Source organism: Pholcus phalangioides, unplaced genomic scaffold (assembly GCF_987345545.1).
Source record: "Pholcus phalangioides strain wild (caught in Gottingen) unplaced genomic scaffold, Ppha-v1.0 ptg000010l_1, whole genome shotgun sequence".
Classification (NCBI taxonomy): Eukaryota; Metazoa; Arthropoda; class Arachnida; order Araneae; family Pholcidae; genus Pholcus; species Pholcus phalangioides.
In genome coordinates, this window is record NW_028301603.1 from 29,312,309 (window position 1) to 29,322,965 (window position 10,657).

Consider the following 10,657-nt stretch of genomic DNA (forward strand, 5'->3'; position numbering starts at 1 on the left):
CGAGCAACGCCATCTGACGAAAAAAAATTCTCGCGCCGATTCTTCCCATTGGTTTCCGACCGGGAGCGGGATATTTCATCATTTTTTTCCCTCCTTCTCCCGGATCGGGAATCGAAATCTTAATTCAATCAAGAGTGTGGGAGCCCACCCCCGAGTCGAAACTTTTTGGCAGGCCCCCAGGTTATAACTTTTTTTTCTTCCCCGTGACCTCTTTTTTGGGGTAAGACCAGTGGCTTCTGGGAAACATATTCTGCCAAGATATTATGACGATTGTGCGAATCTGTATTTAAGGTATCCGACTACCTTTCTTGTCACTTTTCTTTAAAATGGTTCTGGAGTGAATGGTTCTGTCGGAGTGAACATTAAATACATTTTTTGATAGAAAGTGTCTCGAAATGGCGAAAACGGTGACAAATTTTGGTCTATCTATGACATTTTCTATGAAAAAGTCGTTTTTATGTCAAATTTTAGGCAAAACTCATGTGATATTCGAAACACGATTGCAAAAAATTTTGTTAATGAAATGCTTTGTTATTTTCTCACTGCATTTAGCTAGTAATGTTGCAGATTATGAACCAAAATTTAAAGGATTGCATGATATGTTCATAAGTTACACCAAAATATGTTTAAGTACGTGTGAGTTTTTAGAAATTTCATCCTACATTTTGTCTATAAAACACTGTAATTCAAAAAATATTTTGGTTTATAACTTCAACAATATATAGCAAAATATCACATTAAAATTTCGTAAGGATGCAATGAACCAATTTTTACAAATCATGTCACAAAGTCAAGTAAAATGTCAAAAATAGCATTCTTCGTAAAAGACGTTTAAAGTCTTTATTCGCGTATTACTTTTATGTAAAAACGCAACACTGAAGTGAATGTAACTTTGATTCTAAGCATCATATAAACAAAACAAGGCCCGTTTTGGAATCACAACAAATAGGGCTTTTATAAAAAATAAAAAAATGAAAATCCATATTTTCTTCCAAAATGACGCTTTCAACGTAGTCGGATACCTTAACAAACCGGACCGACAAAATTTCAAAACAGATGCTTCAACTCCATAATTAGCAACAACTGGGGCCTGTTCCTCATTAGGTTCGGGCCCTGCGAAAATATGATTTTTTATTTGGGGGGGGGGGGAGCGGGATGGACTTTATACAGGGTTTCAAAAAAAAAATAAAACCTACCTTGGAATTTTCTGGTTGGTCTCAGGAGATACATAGAAACAACTTTTCGATTAGAAATTTGAAAACGGGGGACCGTATAAAATCTACCCACGATGGGTCGCAAAATCCCACTTAAAGCCGAGTATTCGTGAGCTATGGGTCACGACCCAAACTTGATTCACAGGGGCTTACTAAGTGAGTCTTACAATTACTGTTTACAGTCCTGCTATAAATCTATTTATTGCGTTACTGGTTTCACTCATTTCTCGAAAAACAGTCACATGGGTTGCGAAGCTGATCTTGTTGTTGATTTTGGGTCGCGGCTGATGAAAGGTTAAGAACCCCTGCCTTATGGGGACAGAGTGGGGGTCATGGTCGGTCTCGAGTCCTCTCGATGCGAGTCCGTCACTATGACCACTCGACCACCACAGCGGCTTTCATTAGTTATAGGGACCATTCAAGAATCACGTAAGCAGATTTTCAGCCATTTTTGACCCCCTTGTCAGCAAAACACTGACCCCCCTCCCCCCGTCAGCAAAATTTCATCAACAGCTTAGAATATTTCATATCTTCAAAAAGGGGTGGTTGATGACGTAAGCAACCTTCAAACCCCCCCCCCCCTCCCCCATCATCAAAAGTCAGCAAATCCGAAACCCCCGCGATGCTGACGTAATACTTGAATGACCTCATAGTAGCAACCGTTTTTTCAATGTTTTCGACCATTTTCTGAAAATGATCGGTGGGCCATACGTAGGAGACCGTAGGACCCTGCTCTACTGTATCAAGTTGCGACAACGAGCACATTTTTAGATTAGAATCAAGAATTTAAAACGAACGGGATGAAATTAATCACATTTTAGTTTGGATCATTTGATGAAAACAGTTCGCACTCATAACACTCATTACACAAAAAAAAATTAATCCACTAGAATTAAAATTTTTGAACATGAAAATAGGTATTTCAACATGAAAAAAAAATCTCAACATGAAAAAGATATGATGCGCACAAGAAAAAATAATATCACTTGTATTAATTAATTTCCACTATAAAACGGATACTTAGTGCAAAGTATCCGTTTCAAAGTGAAAAGTATTCATTTTGTTGTGGAAAGTACAGTAGAATATCGACTATCCGGCCTCCGTACTATCTGGCCAAGTACCCTCGCAGCGTAATTACAATCCCTACATTCTTAGTAACAAAAGAGGCATTAGCACGCCGTTGATTGGTTACTACTGCAAGAAAGATAGCAAAACGTCACGAGGGGCGGAGTTTTTGGAGAAAATAAATTTCGAAGTTCATTAACAAAAAATGAAAGCATTTTTAATGAATGAATAAATGATAGCAGGGCCTTCGCGAGCCGTTATTATTATTGCCACCTTGATGCACCTGAACGGCATGTGATTCAAATCAGAAGAAAAATGGAAGCATTTTTTAGTAAATGCTTTTATTTAAGATGGAAGAAAAAAAAAATCTCGGATGGGTTTGAGAGAGAGAGAATTGAACACGCAACCTACAGTACGTTTTCCCTGTGTTTCAACCATTGCTCCAATTACAATTAAGTATATCTATTGTTAAACGTCGCCAGCAAAAGTTTCATTGGTTCGCTCATTTCGGCCAATCACTAAATTGCTATAATGTAGCTAGGAATGTAGGGTTTGTTTATAAGCATCCTGGCACCATGACGTCACCAGATCATCGGAGCTGTCGCCAAACTTCGCTGAGTTTGTTGCCGATTTGGCGATATTTACAGAGGAATGCGTTAATTTGCATTTTCACATAAAATAATGACTATTTACAGGTGAAAAATGACATAATAAATGATAAGTAAGAACTATTTACCTAATTTTCCTAACAATATTTATATTGGTATAAAGTTCTTTTTTTGGTAATAAATTTTTAAAACCTAAATAAGCATTTACATTTATGTATGAAGTACTGACCTGTGCCAAGAGGTCACGAAGTACGAATAGGAGCGGTTTTTGGTATTAAGATGTCGTTTTTGACGGTATGATGGGTGTAGAAATTAGATGGGAGTAGGATTAAGGAAGTAGCATTTATAGAACTCCGGCCTGTCCGGCTCGCTTTTCCGCCACATAAGGCCGGATTCTATTGTATCTGGTTTTTTTTTTTGTGGAAAGCAACTGTTTCATAGTGGAATATTGAATCCAACGGAGTTTTAATTAACGATTACTGATAATGATAATTAATCGCTACAAAAACTCCGTTAAATTTGTTATAATTTTTATAATTATCGTTGATTAATTAACGATTTCGCTTTTATTACGTCATAATTAATCAACGATAAGTAATAACGATAGTTAATCGTTACAAAAACTCCGTAGGATTTAGTATTACACTATAAAACGGATACTTAGCGAAAAGTATCCGTTTTAAAGCGCCCGAATTAATATTTCCATGCACCACGTGAAAAATATTCGAATTGAAGTGCACTTAATATTATTACTCCAACAAAAACAGGTTAAGCATTTGAAGGGGGTGAAATTCGAACCAAGAATAGGAAACACAGAAATCAATATTTACATGTTGAGAAAGAAATCGGCGCCCGGAGGAAGGGAGAGGGCTGGGGGGGGGGAGGGTATCGCGACCCAAACAACAAATCTTCAGAAGAGACAAGAAACCAACCGTATATTTGAAAATGAGGTACTAATCAAGATTTCACAAAAACGACTATTTTCTTACTAATTAATATTTCAGTATTTGCATAAGGAAACACCTTCACATTCATTGCTGATTGGGGAAAAAACTCCAAACAACTTGAACGGAAAATAAAAAGAATCATTTTTCCCCATCGGAATGAGAATAAAGGAATCGGGATCAAAAGCGGTTAAAGTGATGAATGCGTTACAAATACAGGTAGCAAACGATGAATAATAGAATTTCTATGAATACGGAAGTTAAGTTGAATAATTATTTCGAAAAGAGACTATATATAACTTCTCTCATTTTCTTCTCTTCTCAACCCTGGTGTATCGTCATTATAGCCGATTAATCCCTCTACAGCGATATTGTTACGAAATTACGTAGATAGTCCTTATTTGTCATTTTTCGCCTGTTAATAGTCATTAACACATTTCTCTGTATATCTCGCCAAACTGATGAAAACTTGGCACGTTTGGCGACAGAGCCGATAAGTTGGCAACGTCAGGACGCCAAGGTGGGATGTCACGATAATATGGTAGAACACTCTCGATCCTTTCTCCGCCTTTATATAAGCACCGACGCAGCGAAACTATAAGTAGTTCTGTTGTGTGAGTTTTTACAAGACGAAATCTCTTGTATGTGAGAGAAGCCGCTCTCTGTTTAGTGTTTCGTCAAATCGCTGCTTGTGAATACGTGTAAATAGCTGTTCTGTAAAATAAATCTTAGTTTTGGCCTGGAAATTGATTCGTGCTTTGCCATCTCGAATGCTTGTGAGAGACGCAATCCAGAACAATATATTTTGAAATCTTGTTTGGAATTGACTGTGTTCTAATATTAAACACCTCTCGATACTACGATAAGTACCTCTATAACGATATTTTTTAAGAGTTTTTGAAACAGCTACGACGATATTTTCTTATACTTCGTTCCAAATCGTGCGGAATTCACTTGTTTTCGTTTTTCCGAGGGTGTCTAACAACATCGGTATTTTGCACCACTTGATTACCGAAAGTATTTATGAAGCCGTTGGTATTTCTACTTTCTGTGTGCGACACAAAAGAGCAATACGGTAAATCTCTTTCCAGGGGCAATACAATTAACTGAATTTTATTTATAAATCGATCACACAATCACAATTTCTTCGGTGGCCACTAAATAGTTGAAAGCTCATTTTCTGGTGGCAACGCCGATTTCGAAAAGATGTCAACAACAGCATAAATTTGGTCACGCACGATGATAATGTTGTTTCTCGATATGACGATAATCCCTATACACCGAAAAGGGATAATCGTTTTATCGAGAGAACGATTTTTCTTCATCCGCAGATTATCGTTATATCGAGGTTTCAGTGAATAGGGGTATCATATTCATCGAGGTATCAAATAAAACTACGTTTTATTTTAAGCAATTTTTATTAGTATTAGAAAGAAAGTTTCCCCCAATTTTTTAAAGCATTTATGTTATGCGCATGATTTTACTCACTCATAAATTACGGTACAACTATATAGGGGTCATTCAAGTATTACGTCAGCATCAAGGGGGGGGGGAGGGGTTTCGGATTTGCTGACTTTTGATGACAGGGGGGAGGGGGTTTGAAGGTTACTTACGTCATCACCCCTTTTCCCTTTTTGAAGATAAGAAAAATTCTAAGCTGGTGACGAAATTTTGCTGACAAGGGGGGGGGGGGGGTCAGCATAGGCGGAGATAGACTTGGAAGTCTGGGGGGGGGCACGGCCATTATTGCTGGGGGAGGCAAGATGATGCTGTTGTCGATTCATCTATATACACTGCTGGCCACCCAAATTGCAACACCAAGAAAGACAAGAGATATCGCAACAATATTTATTTTGTAGATAACATGTTGACCAAGCATCAAATGATTAAATTTATAGACTTCTGTGAAGTGTGGTTCCTGCCAAAATCAGTAGCCAGAGTAGCCGCCATTGTTGGAGATCACCGCTGCCACACGCCTCGGCATTGATTCAAAGAGACTTTGGATGTGTTCTTGGGGTACAGCAGACCAAGCAGCTTCCACGCGTTGCCAAAGTTGATCTGGTGTGGCAGCTGGGGATGTAATCTGGGTCAATCGTTGAGCAACCATGGACCACATGTTTTCCATCGGCGGAAGATCCGGAGAGCGAGCTGGCCAGGGAAGCAATTCAATCTGGCGATTGACGAAGAACCTTTGGACAATGCGTGCCACGTGTGGTCACGCATTATCCTGTTGAAATATGGCTGTGGGCAAGCCCTGAAGGTAAGGAAGGACAACTGGCTCGAACACCTCGGAGATGTAGCGCTGGCTTTTTAAAGTACCGGCAATGCGTACTTGAGGAGTGCGAGAGCGATATCCAATACCGCCCCATACCATAATACCCGGTGCAGGACCAGTGTGGCGGTGCATAACGCAGCTGTTCAGCATCCTCTCTCCACGGTGTCTCCAGACTCGAATCCGACCATCGTGGTGTTGCAGACAGAAGCGTGACTAGTCAGTAAAGACAATTTCATTCCGTTGTGCCGTCCACATCCTTCTTTCATCGCACCATTGGCGGCGGAGACGTCAAGGGTAGACGAAGCAATGGACGTCTTGCGGACAGACCACTCTGCTGTAAACGGCGTCGAATGGTACGCGCAGACACTGGATGATGCGGTACAGACTGAATGTGCTGTGCTATGGTTCGTGATGTGGCTGAGCGATCTGTTACTGCCATACGCACAATACGCCTGTCATCACGTGAAGTGGTGCACTGAGGTGGATGCGATCGAACACGTCGGTCCGTCGTACCCTCCTGCATCCAACGATCACATATCCGCATTACAGTTGTTTGGTTTCGTCCAACACGACTACCGATTTCCCTGAAAGATAATCCAAAATCTCGGTAGGCCACTATCCTTCCTCTGTCGAACTCGGATACTTGATCAAAAGATGATCGCTGTTTTCTACGAGGCATAATTGATCGTTTTTTTGAAAAAACCACAAGAAAAACACAATTGCCGTACTTCAAATCGTCCAAATCTCCAAGCCTTAAATAGCGCTTTGAAGTGGCGCCACAGGCGCGCGTGATGTGCGTCTGCGCTGAAATTCTAATCATTTGCATATCTCACCTCCGCTAATGCATGTTGTAAATTTCATATTATTTGCATGCTTCCTTCAGGGTGTTGCATTTACGGTGGCCAGCAGTGTATATATATGCATTAGATCAGTCGACTTCACCTTTGATGCTGGGGGGGGGGGGGCAATGCTGCCCCCGTATCTCCGCCCATGGGGGTCAGTGTTTTGCTGACTTTTTCTGACAGGGGGGGGGGGGATAAAGGGGTCAAAAATGGCTGAAAATCTGCTTGCGTAATACTTGAATGGTCCCATAGGGGTGGTGATTATTTAAAGCTAATTTGAGGCAATCCTTCATTTTCAATTGAAAATATTCAAAAATAAAAAAAGAATATTCAAAATTTTTTGAGTCGGGGTCAGTTACCTTCAGTCATGTTATTCTAAAATTTTTAGAAATCTTAACCTACTTCGCCTTTTTGCATCACATATACAGGGTGGCAACTATCGACCGCCCAATAATTACATACGTGATTCCTTGTGAAAAACTGATACGGGAAAGTGTTTTCCGTTTTTGGATCGGATGAATATTAAGTGAGTTGTACGATTTGAAATTTTGTGACGTGTCCTTTTTCTAACGGTCAGTTATGTGCCAAACTCCGAACGAAAGTACATTTCTTCGCCAACAGCGGGTTGTCACTTCTTGAAAAGGAACTGAAATGTTCAATCCCATTAGAAGTCAAATTCAGCTTTCTTCCTTCACTATCGGCACTATTTCTCTCCATGTAGTGTGATATTACAACCTTTTATTGCGTATAGCTAAAGTGTTAGCTCCGTCCACTATGTTGGCAAATTTATCACCAGATTTGTAGTGTCAGCCAAATGAGATGTTTGAAATTTATTTTAGCCAAATCAACACTTATTTGCCAAAATGTGGCAATTTGTTTACCTTAACTATCAAGTCAAATTTTTGTGAGGGAAGGTGCATATAGTGTGTACGTGTTTACTTCACAATCGTTATTTTACTTCGCTGTTTTAATCAGATTACATGTTGATCAATAAAGCGGCAATATTTTTTTTTGGGTTTTTTTTGAACTATTACGCGCGTAAAAAGCTTCAATGAAGAATGCAAAAATGGTAGCTTGACGAATGTGTGGCTGGTGGAAACTGTAAAATAATAGCAACGACTCAATCGGAAGCTTCTAATCAAACTTATTATGTTACGAATTGACATGTTCAAAATAATTTTTGGTTTAGAATTTTTCTATTGTTGAATCAGTGTTGAATCAGTTGAAATCAGTGTTGAATAGTGTAATCACTATTCAACACTGATTTTGTTCTCAAAAATAGTTCAGTGATATTAGGGTGCCTTTGTGCGGGGCACTGATTCTGAATCTGACATTGGTTTTATCAGATCGATGCAGTTTTTGAGTTAAAGTGAAAGTTGAATTTCAATAGCAATAGCATAACACGGGCACGGATCTGGGGGGATTGATCACATCGATCACTCCCCCAAGCAAAATGCAGTAATTCATGAAATTTTCAGAACTTTTATATGGTCATATTGCATTCAATCAATCCGTTGAAAATTACCTGTGTTAACGTTTTTGATTTAATAACAAATTCAAGAAAACTTTGACTAAAAAAATAGGACAAACCAGTACATTTTTTCAAAAAATTCGGAACGGAGAAAAAGTCGAGACTATTTCAAAAAATACGGGAGAAAATGAAGGATGTATGGCCACCCTATTGTCGCAGTGATTATTTATTTATTATTATTGTTAATATTTTTGTGCAAAATCATCCCTCTCAACAGCGAGCTCTAAATCCGCTCATGCTATATAAGCAGCATACAAATCGCATTGCAACTGTGCGCAATGAAAATCATTAATAAACTCAATATCAATACATAAAGATCACGGGTGTCTGGTAATAAGATAAATGTGTTGAATAATACCTGTATAGGAAAGTGAATAAAAAGTTGAAAGAAAAATTTCCACGCAAAAATTAGTGGCTGCAGACTATATTGAAATATTCATATTGTACATTATCTCAAAACCTAGAGCCAATTCGACAAAACCAACACCAGTTTTGAAATTAACATCCCCAATACGCACCCTAAAACCATTAAAATTTCCTTCGGACATGTCCCCACATCCTGGAGCGGGCCCCCCACCCCCGGGTTAGGATCTTTTGCGGACCCCTCGGTTAGACTTTTCACGGGCCCCTTCTGTAGTTAATTTATTGCGTGAAAAAGCAAAAAATTATGAGAACTGTACCGGGTCCCAAATTCAATATTTACCTCTATGCATTTTTTCTCTTCCTAGTCGCAATTCTCGGAACTCGTAACTCTTCGCTCCACTATGAGCGCAGCCTTAAATAGTGATAGAGGCTTATGCAATTGATACACGTTTTTTTACAAAAAAGTTGGATTTTTGGTTGCAAGCGGGTTCAAGAAACTCTACTGATGCTGCAGCATCGCATTTGACACATGGGCGAAATCTTGATGGCAAATGAGATTTCCATCTACATGAAGGTCTTCAACTTCTGGGAATCAAACCGTCTAATGTCCACATGCATCCAGAGGAGTCTTCTGATTCATTGGTCTCTCTATCTTTTGATTCCAAATGTATGCCTATCCGCTTTCATTAAATTGAGAGCTGAGGGATCACACAGGTCCGAATTTTGAAACTTTTTTTTTTTCGCAAATCCTGCACCTTCCCATGTCTTTATTTGCCCCAAAACCAAATTTCTTCCCATTCAGGCAAACAGATTTGGGTAGGGCTCCTTGAAATCCCCAGACTGACTCATCCGCCATCTCTGAGCGCAAGTAAGGCCGCTCACGTTGTGGGACGACCAAAAGGTGCGGGAGTGTGTTATAGAGCTTAGCGACGAAAACAGTTGTATTGTTTCGTTCTGCGTCGCACTTACCAGAGGAGCGAGACTAAATGGAAAGGTCACTCAGCGAGGTGCGCGACTTGAACAAGCAAGTCTGTTTTCACCTCGATCTGCTGATTGTGGTCCGTTGCCTTTCTCTCCCCCCCCCCCCCCGCGCGTTTTCTCTCTCTTTAAAAAAAGTTTTCTGCGGAAAAGTTTCATTACACCCTTACATTTCAGAACCCCTCTGGTCATTTTTTTCTCTATCCTCCTCCTTTACCGTTGACCTATCGTGAAGTAAGTTTGTGTAATGCTTGTTATAGTGCTGCCATCTGCCATTTATTTTTCGATAAGCGTAATGATCTGTAAATATACTGTGGAGTCATTAAGCGATCTGGAAATGGGCAGTGCATCACTTGAGCCATGTGAAACTGCACCGTGGAGTCATCTGATGTGGCCCGTGACCTCAAATCTAATTTTTATAAAAATTAACTAAACTGCACATTTACAGATCACTTGAGTGACCCACCGAACAATACTTGAGCACTACCAGAACACAGGCTGTGGGGCATTTACAGAGCACTTAAGTGACGTGTGGCACAATTCCACACCACTCAAATGACCCGCGACACATTTACAGATCATTTAAGTGGACCGTGCTACAGTTACACATCACTCAAGTGGCCCAGTGATCTTAAGTGCTCTGTAACTTGAGTAAACTTAATTTACAGATCACTTTAAGTGATCTGTAAATATGTCGCGGGTCACTTAAGGTATCTGTCAATGTATCAAGGGCTCCTTAAGTGCTCTGGGCCACTTGAGTGATGTGGAACTGTAGCACGGTGGAACTGTCCACTTAAATGATCTGTAAATCATTTAAGTGACCACATTAAGTGTGGC